Source organism: Amblyomma maculatum, chromosome 9 (genome assembly GCF_055883805.1).
Source record: "Amblyomma maculatum isolate TAMU_Amacu chromosome 9, ASM5588380v1, whole genome shotgun sequence".
In the NCBI taxonomy this organism is placed as follows: domain Eukaryota; kingdom Metazoa; phylum Arthropoda; class Arachnida; order Ixodida; family Ixodidae; genus Amblyomma; species Amblyomma maculatum.
In genome coordinates, this window is record NC_139352.1 from 109,702,882 (window position 1) to 109,716,819 (window position 13,938).

The window sequence follows — 13,938 nt, forward strand, 5'->3', positions numbered from 1 at the left end:
TGCTTACGAAGCACGTTTTCTGCAAAAGTGTGGTTGTTTTACTGCAAAGAATTATCTGTGTTACAATTGACTGGTTTTCCATGAGCGGTCTTTTGGTAAACCACCGAAAAACAAATTTGGTGTGTTTTAGAAATTCTGTGAAGAGAATTGTACTAAGTGAATTTTTTTACACTGCCACAAAGATAAAGACCGTCATTGTACACCAGTTGAACGTATCGATTATATATAATACGGGCGGGGGGGGGGGAGGAGAGGGGGTTACTTTTGTTATCTCATTGCATAGTCACATAGCTCATATTTGTAGCAGATTACTTAGCACGGCTTGGTTACTGTTAACAGTTAAACTTTCCTTCCTTTATCAGTAAATAAGCAATCATGCATGCACTTGTATACAGTATTATAAGGTATGGCATCACAGTGTTTGCGCACTCTTGGCAAAGGAGGCATGATCGAAGAGACACTCTTCTAAAATATATGTTGAAAAATACCGCCTGTTGAACGTTCTTTTACCCGTCAAGTAAGCTTGTTTAATTTTCTTGGTCTTCCGCCCTTTAAAAGTTTCTATCAGTAAACTATTATTCCTCGGCACTTTTGGAATCCTACCTTTAAGACGAGAGCAGTTGCTGCTAGAACTCTATGGAATTATCAACGCTACATGGTCTCCAGATACTTGACTAGATACGGGAAAGCAAGACGATATGTATATGCCCCTGAAATATTCAATAGGCTTCCTGATCAGGTATTTTCCGTTACTTGTGAAGGCAACTTAAAACTAAAGTTGAAATACGTAAAGTTTTCATGCTAGATGATGCAGGAAACATGTAAGTTGCATAGAGCTTTTTTGTCTATTAAATGTATCTTATTTAGTATTTGTATTTCAGTGTGTATGTACTTACCGTCATATTTTATTGTCTTTACGTTTTGTTCAACGATGTTGCTGGGCCTAGTCCTGCAAGCTTCCTCTTGGATTTGACAGGCCCGAGCCTGTATGTATCAGAAAATATTGTGGAAATAAAACTATTATTATTATTACTGTAGTAAAGACCAGAGTTACAAACGCGGACGACTCACCTCATAGGTTGGAATTCAAGGAACCAGCTAAACACTACTTAGCATAGACCTGCTGGTGATTTTGACACCAATCTGTATCCGTCTCTGGCTTTTCTCGTAAAGGGGATAGTATTAGTTCCGCAATAAAGAACGCCTGCATGCTGTATAATTTTCACTGCAGGAAGGATACTTTCAACAGATAATGTAGAGTCGCTGGTTGATATGCAAGAATGCAAGGAATAAAACAATGCTAGTTTCATCGATGCTAAGCTCCGTGGCTCTTCGGCATTGATATTTTCTGGTGACGATATATTGGGTGCAACTATCAGATACGAAGACAAAAGTGAAACAATGTGTAGAAGTATAATATAATGTATTCTGGAACTTCCTTCATAATGCTTCAAAAAAGGCGCGTAAGCTATTTTGCGTTCTTATATATTTTTATTCGTCATAGGCCCGTGCAATCTTTATGAACGGGCGAAAGCAGATAATTCTTTATATTTTAAAGAAAAAAAAAACAAGTCTGCTGTAGTTCTACGCATATAGCGTTTCGCTTTTCTCCACTCTCAATCGTCTTCAATCAGCTTGCTGTTGAATCAAGTAGGAGAGAGAATTGTTTGTCGATAGCTCCGTTGAACGACATCCACATCAAAAACTATTCCAACTTTTTTCTAGCTTGCCGGTACTGCAAAAGCCACTGTAAAATCTAAACTAAAAGTTAAAAGTGGACAGGGCCTGATTTCGATTTCATCAAGGGATGAAACGACTGCAGCTTGCCAGCGCCTAGCAACAGATGTAATTTCCGGTGTTCGTCGTGAGCAGCTGCAGCATAAAGCTTCAGGATAGTCAAAAAGAGTGAAGCCATTGTTTGCTTATGCCGCCATGATATCGCACAAGCCGTCGCTTACACAGACGCAAGAGCAAGTGCACAGTTAAAGAAGGCAGCCTATAAACGACATTGCACTTAGCCCAGTGTAAAACAATATCGGGTTTTTTTAAATTTTTTTTGACATCGGTATCTTGCCGGAGTGGATTGAAATCGCCAGAAAAGTGCAGAGAATTTATGCGAGAACTTTTAATATCATGCAAAGTGGGGATGCACTAACCTACTGCTGATATGGGCCCGGTGCGCTGCTGTTTCAGCTGTGCATGTGGCGCCATCAAGGAGGCGCTGCGTAAAATGGTGGAGGTTTAAACGGGACCTCAACGATCAGTTCTAGCGCAACGGCGTGCTTCATCGCGAAAGGAACGGGTTTAATGCTATTTGTGGTGCCATCTGGGAGCCGCCATGTCAAATTGCGGTAGTTTAACTCTACTCAAGAATGGTATAACGAGAGAAACTGAACCCGATTAGCCGTGTTCGAACACGATCAATTTCATTTCATTCCAATTCGAAACATATCCATCGCACTCTCTGTTGGATAGCGAACTTGAAAACTAGCCCGGGAGACTTCCCTGTTACAGCTGCTCGCAATGCTTTTAATTAACCAGAACGAGGCCGCTTGGTTGTGATTTCACAAAACAGCTTTGCGAACACTTGGAATTAGAGCTCTCCTGCTGAAAGATTGTTTTCAAGGCTTGAGCCGTTCTGCGTATTCCAGCCGAGCGTCCGCTTGGTTTAAATCCAAACAAGGCCCCCTCGTGAATCGGATGCGAGAGCAACATGATAAAACGAATATGTATGCTATAAATAATCAAACTACCAAACGTTGCTCACACTACTTTCAACAAACCCGAACTCAAAATTCGCCATTACTTGCTTAACTATGCTGGGGTTCGCCAGTGCATTTACTTTAAGGGACAGCTATGGCTCCTTTGAAGTTCTGTGATTAAAAAAATGTTTTTGTTACTCGGAACTGAAAATAATGTAATTCTCCAAAGACGCGTCCGGCCGATCTTGGCCAGTATTGGCCTAGTTTACCGTTTTCAGCCCATTTTTGCTATTTTGCAGGACAACTGTCCTTCAGACATCAGTTAATCATACTAGCTGTCTAGCTATAGTTGGTGCATATTCACTTTAAGGGTTGTAGCTTCATAACGGAGAGCACTCCTGTATATATCTCCCCGTACTGTATACGTTAGCGCCATACCTCTTTAAGTCTTTTCTCAGCACACATATTCTGCGCCCTTCGTATAGAGCGAAACGCATTCCAGCATCTCTGAAGAACGACGAGCTATGTCAGCGCACGGTAGCAGACACGCAGTCCGGTCGCGCTATTTACGACGAGACAGAGCAAACTTTATAGAGACATACAGAGGACGAGGTAGACTTTCGAGTTGGTATTTTATTTGTGTATCGCAAACATAACCCGACGTGGCAGCGTAGCCAAATATTTTTACTGAAAGCGCAGGTATATATAAAATGAATAGAGCATAGAGTGTGCTGCAGAGGACCGAAGAGCCGAGAGCTATCATTGAAGAAATAATTCACAGTACATATGTTAACTTTCCCTATTTGTCTCTTAGAGGAGAACGACTAAAATGAAGTGCAATGAAAATTTAGCCAACCTACTTTGGAATTATATGGTCTGCGACCAAAATCGGCACGCGTTCACTTCATAGCAGAAATAAAATACGAAAATATTGGAAAATAAGTATTAAGAATATACATGTTTTACAACATAAAACATTCTAGTGCGCAGATCGAGCCCATTCAAAGAATACGGGCCATATGGTGTAGGTGAAGTAAGCGCGTAGCGTAAACCGAGGCTTATGATGCATTTATGAATTATATTACCTATCGATATGCATGAACGGATGAGAAAACTTTTATTGTACCACTGAAGAACAAAGTGCCAGTGTGTGTAGACAATGTTAAAACGGATGCTTTGGTTGATACTGGTGCCGCTGTGTCAGTTATGAGCCTTTCATTTAAGAACTGCCTTCGACAGAAAGTTATGTTTGTGTGGGACAAAAACATTACGTTTTGTGGAGTTTGGGGTGAAACTTTAGCTCCGGTTGGCCTGTGTCAGTTTCAGTTGTAATTGGTGACGAGGGCTATAGGACAGAATTCGTTGTATTGAGGCGTGCCACGCATGACTTGATTTTGGGTGTTCACTTTTTGCGCGAGTGCGGTGCAACTTTAGACTTTAGTGCCGGTGAAATTTGTTTTCAGCCTAAATTATCCCCGCATTAGTAGATAACATGTCTCAGAGTCATCAAGGAGTTCTCGCCCGGAAGGAAAATGTGCTGCCCCTGCGATGACGGCGACGTTTCTCCCAGTGAAATCATCTGAATCCTTCATGGGTAAACATTCAATAGTAGTCGAGCCAGATGTCTCGAAAGGAGAGAAAAAAAAAACAATTTTGGTGCCACGCTCTGTCGTGGAGGCGGAGGATGGTCGCGCATACCTCTGGGCAGTGAACATGTCAGAAGAGCCTGTTCGTTTACCTTCTAATATGACAGTCGCGAGATTTGAGAATTATGTGACACTACCGTTGGAATTATTTCCGATTGCAGAGGAGCCGCGAAAGAAAAGTCTGAATATTGTGCTGAGCTTGAAGGCATGGTCAACAAATCGCTCCCACCTAGCGAACGTCATATTTTGCAAGACAATTTGACACCTCATGCCCAAGTGTTCGACTTTGCCTCAAATGGATCGGGTAGCTATTTCCCAGCTTCTCGGCTACAGCACAAAATTACCACAGGAGACGCACCCCCTATTCGCCAAAAACCTTACAAAGTCTCAGCGGCAGAGCGCAAGATAATTCAAGAACAGGTGGACGAAATGCTGCAGAAAGGAATCCTCCGAGAATCTTCCAGTCCGTGGGCCGAACCTGTGACCCTATAGGGCGAAAAAAAAAAAAGACAATTCTTGGCGATCTTGTGTGGACTACCGTCGCTTGAATACGGTAACAAAGAAAGGCGTATACCCGTTACCGCGCATTGATGACGCTGTCGATTGTCTACATACGTCGTCATATTTCTCCTCTGTTGTTTTGCGATCTGGCTATTGAAAAATTCATCTACATCCATCCGACCGTTGGAAGACTGCTTTTGTCACAAAAGACGGTTTATACAAATTTAATGCAATGCCCTTTAAATTATGCAACGCTCCAGCGACGTTCGAGCGGTTTATGGACGCTATCCTTCGTGGCCTCAAATGGGAAATGTGCATGTGTTACCTTGAGGATGTTATCATTTTTGGAAAGACCTTCCAAGAGCACAATGAGAGGCTCCATAATGTTCTTGAATGCATTGGCAAAGCGGGCCTCATTTTGAATTTGAAGAAGTGCCGTTGTAGATAGCGACAAACTTTAGTTCTTGGGTTCCTCATCAACAAGGATGGTATCAGGCCGGATCCGCAGACGACTGCTGCAGTACGCGACTTCGAAACTCCACGCACCCTGAAAAGTCTTCGGAGCTTTCTTGGCCTCTCTTCTAATTTTCGTTGCTTCATTGCAGGTTTAGTGCAACTTGCCCACCCCCTTACTTCACTACTGCACAAGGATTCGCAAATTGTGTTGACCCCAGAGTGCGAATCCTCTTTCAATCTTCTCAAGTCTTCTCTAACTTCAGCACCTCTGCTGCGCCACCTCGACCCTTCTGCTGTGACTGAGGTTCACACTGACGCCAGTGGCGTCGGTCTTAGGGCGGTGCTTGTGCAGCTGCATGGTGGGGCTGAGTACGTTGTTGCTTATGCCAGGCACACGTTGACAAAATGTGAACGGAACTACACAGTTACCGAATTGAACTGCCTCGTAGTTGTGTTCGCTGTGCACAAATTTCGACCATACCTATATGGACGCTATTTCACTATAGTTACTGACCACCATTCGCTATGCTGGCTCAGTAAGAATGGAGGGTTTATTCAGCAGATCAACAGGACTTGATCAGCAGGACTGGGCAGATCAGCGGCGAACACAGCGGCAGCGAACACAGTCAGGTCCAGCACGCGCAGCGATCCCGATGCGACTGACTGGCATGTTCCTCGTGCACTTCTTCCTCTTCACAGTTACCCGCGGGACAAAAAGGAAACATCCTGGCGACTTCACGGCGTGAGCAAGACGGCAGGGTCGTAATACGGTTTGAGGCGCTGGACGTGAACAATCTCGCGTCTGCGCCGGCGTAGATCATGGGACGGCGTAACAGGTTCAAGCACATAATTGACCGGAGAGGTACGCTCCAGAACTCTGTATGGGCCATTGTATTTAGCAAGAAATTTTGAAGACAGTCCAGGGGCATTAGAAGGTATCCATAGCCACACAAGAGCTCCAGACGAGAAGTGCGGTATCGAGTGTTGGCTGTCATGGTTGGATTTATGGCGGTACTGGGTGTTAGCCGTGAATGCGCGGGCGATTTGTCGACAGTCTTCCGCATGCGGGCCTGCTTGAGACGCAGGTGTATACTCTGATATGTCTGGCTGATACGGGAGTATGGTATCGATTGTAGCAGAGGGGTGACGGCCGTAGAGGAGAAAAAAAGGAGAGAAGTAGTAGACTGCGTTGCGAAGGACGAGGTCCCAGTTTGAGTGGTTGGAGGAGACGTACATAGAGAGCATGTCGCCAAGGGTACGATTGAAACGCTCAGTGAGGCCATTAGTCTGGGGATGATAGGCGGAGGTGGTTCTATGAATAACGTTGCACTTGGTGAGCAAGGCTTTCACAACGTCACTCAAGAAAACGCGTCTGTCGCTGAGCAGCTCTCGAGGTGCGCCATGGCGAAGAACAAATCGCTGCAAAATGAAGGAAGCTACTTCTGATGCTGTGGCAGATGGAAGTGCGGCGGTTTCTGCATACCTCGTCAAATGATCAACGGCTACGATAGCCCAGCGGTTGCCGGCCGCAGTGTAGGGAAGCGGCCCGTACAAATCAATGCCGACGCGGTCGAAAGGGCGTGGTGGGCTAGTTAACGGCAGCAAATCTCCAGCAAAACTTTGAGGAAATGGCTTGCGACGTTGACAGGTGAGGCATGAGCGAACGTACTTGAGTACAAAGGTGTACATACCCCGCCAGTAGTAACGCAGCCGGAGACGAATGTATGTCTTGAAGACGCCCGCGTGCCCGGATTGCTGGTCAGCGTGGAAATAGTCACAGTTTTGCGAACGTAGCTGCCGGGGAATAACTAGCAACCACTTGCGGCCATCTGCGCAGTAGTTGCGGCGATAGAGGAGGTTATCACGAATGGCGAAATGGGAAGCATGGCGGCGGAGAGCACGCGATGGGGAAGCAGCTGTAGGATTAGAGATAAAATCGAGAATAGAGTTTATCCAAGGATCTTGCCGCTGCGCTGACGGCATGTCATTGATGTGAAGCAATGGCGGGGAATCGTCGGAAGAGGAAAGGCTCGCGACCTCAGCTGTAAGGGAGCAGCAGAAAAGTGCATCGGCGTCGTGATGTTTGTGGCCAGAGCGGTAAACAACGCGGGCATCATATTCCTGAAGGCGAAGAGCCGATCTTTATAGTCTGCCGGACGGGTCTTTCAGTGAGAAAAGCCAGCAAAGCGCATGGTGGTCCGTCACAACGTCATAAGGGCGACCATAGAGGTAAGGGCGGAATTTAGTAAGAGCCCAAATAATCGATAAGCACTCTTTTTCAGTGACAGAGTGATTGGATTCAGCCTTTGTGAGTGTACGGCTAGCATAGGCGACCACGTATTCAGTATAACCTGCTTTGCGCTGAGCCAGCACAGCGCCGAGACCAGTACCACTGGCGTCTGTGTGGATCTCAGTAGGCGCTGTGGGGTCGTAGTGACGTAGGACAGCCGGTGCCGTGAGGATCCGGCGTAAAGCTTTGAAGGCATAATCGCACGCTGGTGACCACGACGAAAGGTCGGAACTGCCGGACAGCAGTTCTGTCAAGGGGGCAGCAATGGAAGCAAAATTCCCAATAAAGCGGCGAAAGTAAGAGCACAGCCCGAGGAAGCTACGTAGATCTTTGATGGAAGTCGGTTTGGGAAAGGCTGCTATGGTACGAAGTTTGGCAGGGTCTGGAGATACACCTTCTTTGGAAACAACTTGGCCGAGAATGGTGAGCTGGCGGGCGGCAAAACTACATTTTTTTCAAATTCAGCTGCAGTCCGGCATCAGATAGGCAGGTCAAAACGTGCTTCAGACGGTAGAGGTGTGTGTCAAAGTCAGGAGAAAAGACGACAATGTCGTCGAGGTAGCAGAGGCACGTCTTCCACTTTAGGCCACGCAAAATGGTGTCCGTCATCCGCTCAAATGTTGCCGGAGCATTACAAAGGCCAAACGGCATAACTATAAATTCGTACAAACCGTCGGGAGTTACAAACGCAGTTTTGGGGCGATCAGCCGCTTGCAAGGGGACTTGCCAGTACCCGGAACGTAAATCTAGGCAAGAGTTCGGCGCCTTGCAAACAATCGAGAGCGTCGTCGATACGTGGGAGAGGATAGACGTCATTTCGCATAATCTTATTAAGGCGGCGATAATCGACACAGAAGCGGATAGAACCATCTTTCTTTTCTACGAGGACAACAGGTGAGGCCCTAGCGCCGCTTGAGGGCTGAAACACGCCATTCTGCATCATTAGGTCGACTTGCTCTTCAATAGCCTGGCGTTCGGTTGCAGACACACGACAGAGGCGCTGTCGCAGTGGTGCGTGGGTGCCGGTGTCGATGCGATGAGCGACTGTAGAAGTTTGACACAAAGAACTCTGATGAGAGTCGAAGGAGGAGCGAAAGTGATGTACTAGGTTCAAAAGCTGAGTGCGCTGCTCTGGAGGAAGATCGGCGTCGATGGAACGGAGGAACAATTGTCTGTAGAGGTGGGAGTGGGCGCAGGTGAAGGGGGGCTCAGCGCAGTCACGGCAGTTCGGCTCGTCGTCAGGTTCTTCAGAGATCAGAACAGATGCGATTGGCTAGATACTTCCGAGGCATTCGCTATGGCGCAAAGCAGTAGGGAATTTAAATGGGTTACAGACCCATAACATGGAAAGGCCAACGGAAATAGCAAGCACTGCGTAGTGCAATGCTAGGCATTTGCGACGCAGGAAAGTATGGGCTGGTGTGAAGAGAACGATGTCATCCCTAATAGAGGCACAAGCGACACGAACAAGCACTGAAGAGCAGGGAGGAAGGTCAATTCCTTCGGTGACGAGGGCTTTAGCACAGGAATTTGATTGATCAGCGTCTGGTAAGGCATCGGGCACAGTGGAGAACCCTACTTCAGCTCGAGTACAATCGGTAATAGCAGCATGACGCGACAGGAAATCCCAGCATAAAATTACAGCGTGCGAGCAACTTGGCAGCATGACGAACTCAATCGTATAAAGGGAATTCTGGATAACTACTCGAGCGGTGCACGCTGCTAAAAGCTTGATATGCTGAGCGCTGGCCGTTCCCAACGAAAGTCCCGCAATTGGCGTCTTCACTTTCTTTAAAGTGCAACATAATTTTGCGTCCATTACCGAAATCGCAGCACCAGTGTCAATTAGAGCCATGACAGCAACACCCTCGACGAAAACTTCAATTAGGTTTGTCGGCGACAGATGAGGACTTGGGAAGTTCGAAGGGGTCGCAGTTCTCGCCTCAGTAACTGCGGCCTCTAGTTTTCTTCATGTGAAGCGTTCTGTCGACGTCGCATCGGAGAGATGGAGCGGCGTCGCGGCGACGGTGAACGGCGGTCGAACATGGCTGAGCGGTCTGGGGAGAAATGAGGGCGGGCTGGAGGCTCAGTAGACGCGGAATACTGAGGCGTCGGAGACCAGTATGCAGAACCATGAGTAGGTAGTGCTGACGCCGAGAGACGGTTGCGGCAATAACGAGAAATGTGTCCAGCAAGCCCGCAAGTGTAACAAATTGGCCGGTTATCCCTCGTGCGCCAGGGAATACGTGGTCTTGGAGCCCGGTCGCATAAACTGCGCAGGTTCTCGCGCAGGCGCCGGAGGCGGCTGAACGTAGGCAGGTGGCGGTGGAGCATATGTAGGTGGCGGTCTGGCCGCAAAAGCCGCATATGTTAACGGCGCTGCAACAGGCATTTATTGAGGGGCTGGAGGAAGAGATTCAGCTACTCGTTCTTGAATAATGTGGGGCAAACTGGGAGCTAGGTGTGAGGAAGGTTCTTGATGGCAGGACATAAGGGAGAGCTGTCGAGCAACTTCTTCCCGAATGAAGCTCTTAATTTGTGGCAGGAGTGCAGAATGTTCGCCTGCATCTGTCAGGCCAGCAAGGGACTTGGAGTGCATGGTGTTCGCGCGAGTTATGGCCCTTTGTTTCCCCAGTTCATCCTAACTTTGACACAGTGTGACCACTTCCGCGACGGTGCGGATATCTCGAGCCGACAGCATCTGAAAGGCACCGTCATCGATGCCTTGCAGAATGTGCTTGGCCTCGGCCTTTGACGCGTTAACGCGCTTGCACAAGTCGACGACGTCCTCGTTATAACTCGTGAAATTTTCGCCAGCTTGCTGAGACTGCGCACGCCAGCGCTGTTCAGCGCAAAGTTTCCTCACAGCTGGTAGGCGGAAAACTTCAGAGAAGCTGGCTTTAAACGCAGACCATGATGGAATGTCCGCTTCATGGTTTCGATACCATAGGTTTGCTACGCCGGTGAGATAGAAAATAACGTTGCCTAATTTCGTTTCCGCGTCCCATTTGTTGTAAACGCTCACTCGTTCATAGGATGTGAGCCAGTCCTCGACGTCGTGGTCGTCAGTGCCGTTGAAGATGGCGGCGGTCTCGCTGGCGGAGGGAGCCGGAACAGATGATGGCCGAGCCAACTTGTACGGCTTGGTGGTTAACGTCCTCAGGCATCGCAGGAGGTGGTAATGTACGGCTGCGGAGCTCCAGGGCGAGAGGATAGATATTGACCGGCAGCTCCACCAAATGTAAGAATGGGGGGTTTATTCAGCAGATCAACAGGACTTGATCAGCAGGACTGGGCAGATCAGCGGCGAACGCAGCGGCAGCGAACACAGTCAGGTCCAGCACGCGCAGCGATCCCGATGCCACTGACTGGCATGTTCCTCGTGCACTTCTTCCTCTTCACAGCTCAACGGACTTCGCGATCCATCAGGTTGTCTGGCGCACTGGCTCGCTGGGCATTACGCCTACAAAAATACAACTTTGGTATCGCGTACAAGAGTGGACGACATCAGAGTGCCGCAGACTGCTTGTCACGACACCCATTGCCGACTTCCGTTAATAATGAAGACGGCTTCGACGGGTGTTTAGCCTCAATCTTGTCGACGTTTCCTAGTATGGCAACATTTAGGCGAGAGCAACGGAACGACCAGTCACCACAGCCTCTTATACAAGAGACAGAAAGAAGAGCAGAGTCAACTCAGTTGACTATCGAAGACAGTGGTTTGTTCAAGAACTACTCAGCTGACGGTACTGCCCTCCTTTCGGTTGTCCTAAAAGTCTCTGTGCACAAGTTTTGCATACCATGCACGACGACACAACCTCTGAACATCTACCGTAACCTGCATCGAATTCGCCAGCGTTTTTATTGGCCACGAATTTATAAGACAACCAAGCAATACGTTCGACATGTGAACAATGCCAACGGCTTAAGGTACGCACCACCACGCTGGCCGGACCTTTACAACCAGTCAAGCCACCTACCTCACCTTTTGAAAAGATTGGAATTGACCTTCTCGCTAAAGACTGTAGCGGGCTGCCTCTGGTTTATCGTCTGCGTTGACTATCTTACCATATACGCGGAGACCGCTGCTCTCGCTACCGCAAAGGCTGCTGATGTTTCATAGTTTCTTTTTCATTCTGTTATTCTTCGCCATGGCGCACCCCATGTTGTGGTAAGTGATCGTGCAATTCACTGCTGATGTCGTGGAAGAAATGCTCAGGCTTTGTGGTTCACACTACCGATACTCGACACTGTATCATCAGCAGACCAACGGTTTCACCGAGAGCACCGAGAGCACCAACCGGATCTTGACAACCATGCTGTCTATGTACGTCTCGTCTGACATCGCAACTGGGATGCAGCGCTATTGTATGTAACGTACGCTTATAACACTGCACATCATGAAGTTACCGGCTATTCTCATTTCTATTTACTTTATGCAGGAACTCCCGATGTTTTCCTACACACCATCTTCCCATTTTCTCCCAACGACGATGCGTCTGTTTCTCAGATACTATGCTTTGCCGAAGAGCCCGTCGTATAGCCAGTATAGCCCGCTTACGCCCACTGGCTTCTCAAAGCCGCTCGAAAGAACACTACGATCTGCATCATCGTGCAGTTGCTTACTCCCCTGGAGACTACGTCTGGTTTTGGACGCCCATTCGCATGCGAGGATTATATGATAAGTTTTTCTGCAAGTACGATGACCCTTTCGTCGTGTTGAACCGACTGAATGACGTGAATTACGTCATCGCCAAAGTCACGACGGATAACCGGTGATCCCGCAACACAAGTTGTTCACTTGGCTTGCCTGAAGCGCTGCCATCTTCGATCTGCCTAATTTTCTCGAGGACGAGAACAGTTTGCCTGGGGGAATTGTTACGCGGCGTAGCGGAGGAAACGAGGCGCGCGCAGACTGATCCGGGTTTTCTGAGCCGTGTGCGTCCGTCCTTCATTTTATGTACACCTGTATTAAAACCATTTCATCTGTTACAATATTATACTCGATGGCAAGCCTCCATCAGAGCCAGCACTGAAAGAATCAAAGCTAGAGCTTCAAAACATGCCCAATTCATTTCGTAGATATTTCTGTACCTATAATTGAGCTTTAAGGACCAGGTAGATTTACAAAGTTAGAACCCGCATATACAAACGAAGGACAGGACAGAAGATGCACACAAAGATCACCCTTGGAATTACGACTAATCTATTCCTAAGGGCATATAAAATAACAAACATCAAAATCGCATTTATACACAAGCACGTGCTCCGAATAGAAAGAAGGCATTTATGACAAAAACGAAGCTCGTTTTCTGTAACAACTAGCGAATCGATTACACATGTTTGCTTATTTGTTTGATTGAAAACGCTTCCAGCAGCTCATGCTCACATTTTGATTCTGGGCGGCGACGTTTAGCTGGTTCCACCCTTGTAAGCATTATGAACTAAATATACCAGCAATTGCACTCTTGACCTGCTAGGTTCCGCACGTTAATATAGAGAACAAGTGCTAATTAGGTACCTCAGAATTCATTCTGCACTAATCACAGTTTAATGGTCAAGTTCTATTTGCGAATGTATATGAAATTGAAAGTGTCAGGATTAACGACAACTACTATCTTGTTAGACGCTCCGCGGAAGTCCCCTCTTTTTCGCTTACGCTTGGCCCAGCTTCAATGCTCCGTAATATGGCCCGTAAAATGCCGTTCCTGCATGCGTGCAGTCGTGTTCAATTACAGGTGAAGGTAAACAAATAGAGTGGGGCCCGCCCATTGCAGTCGCAGTAGCGTCTACACCCGTGGCCTAAGGGTAACTATAGATAGCCAAAGGTGAATCAGCTCTGTAACTTTACACCTCAACGATATTTGGCCAAACTCCAGTGTGGATATTGTTTTATTTTTGGCTGATAGAAAGGGTGCTGCCGTGCTTTGTTAGGGAAGCCAAGGTGCGATGCCAGCATGGGAGCGGCAGTAGTAAGATTCAAATTTTCCAAAGTTATATAATGAGAACCTCAAATGTTGACAAATCCAGTGGGAAATGGTCAAAAAATTTTACAACCGCTACATTTCTGAACAAGCTGCTTGTATAAACTTCCTATTTACAAAGCTCTCAGCTGGCTCCAAGTTCTGTCTGCTAGAATATGACACCAGTGCTAACGGTGTGCGTGCTATTCATAATTTGGGCGTAACGCAGCCAAAAAAAACTTGTACCGGACACAAAGAAAAAATTTCGATCTCGCACCCTAGTAAACAAGCAGACATGAAGTCAAACATATCATTTTCAACAGCTGTGAAATTTTTGTCTTTCCTTCCTCAGTCTGAGCGAATGGGGAGGAAAGTTCGCC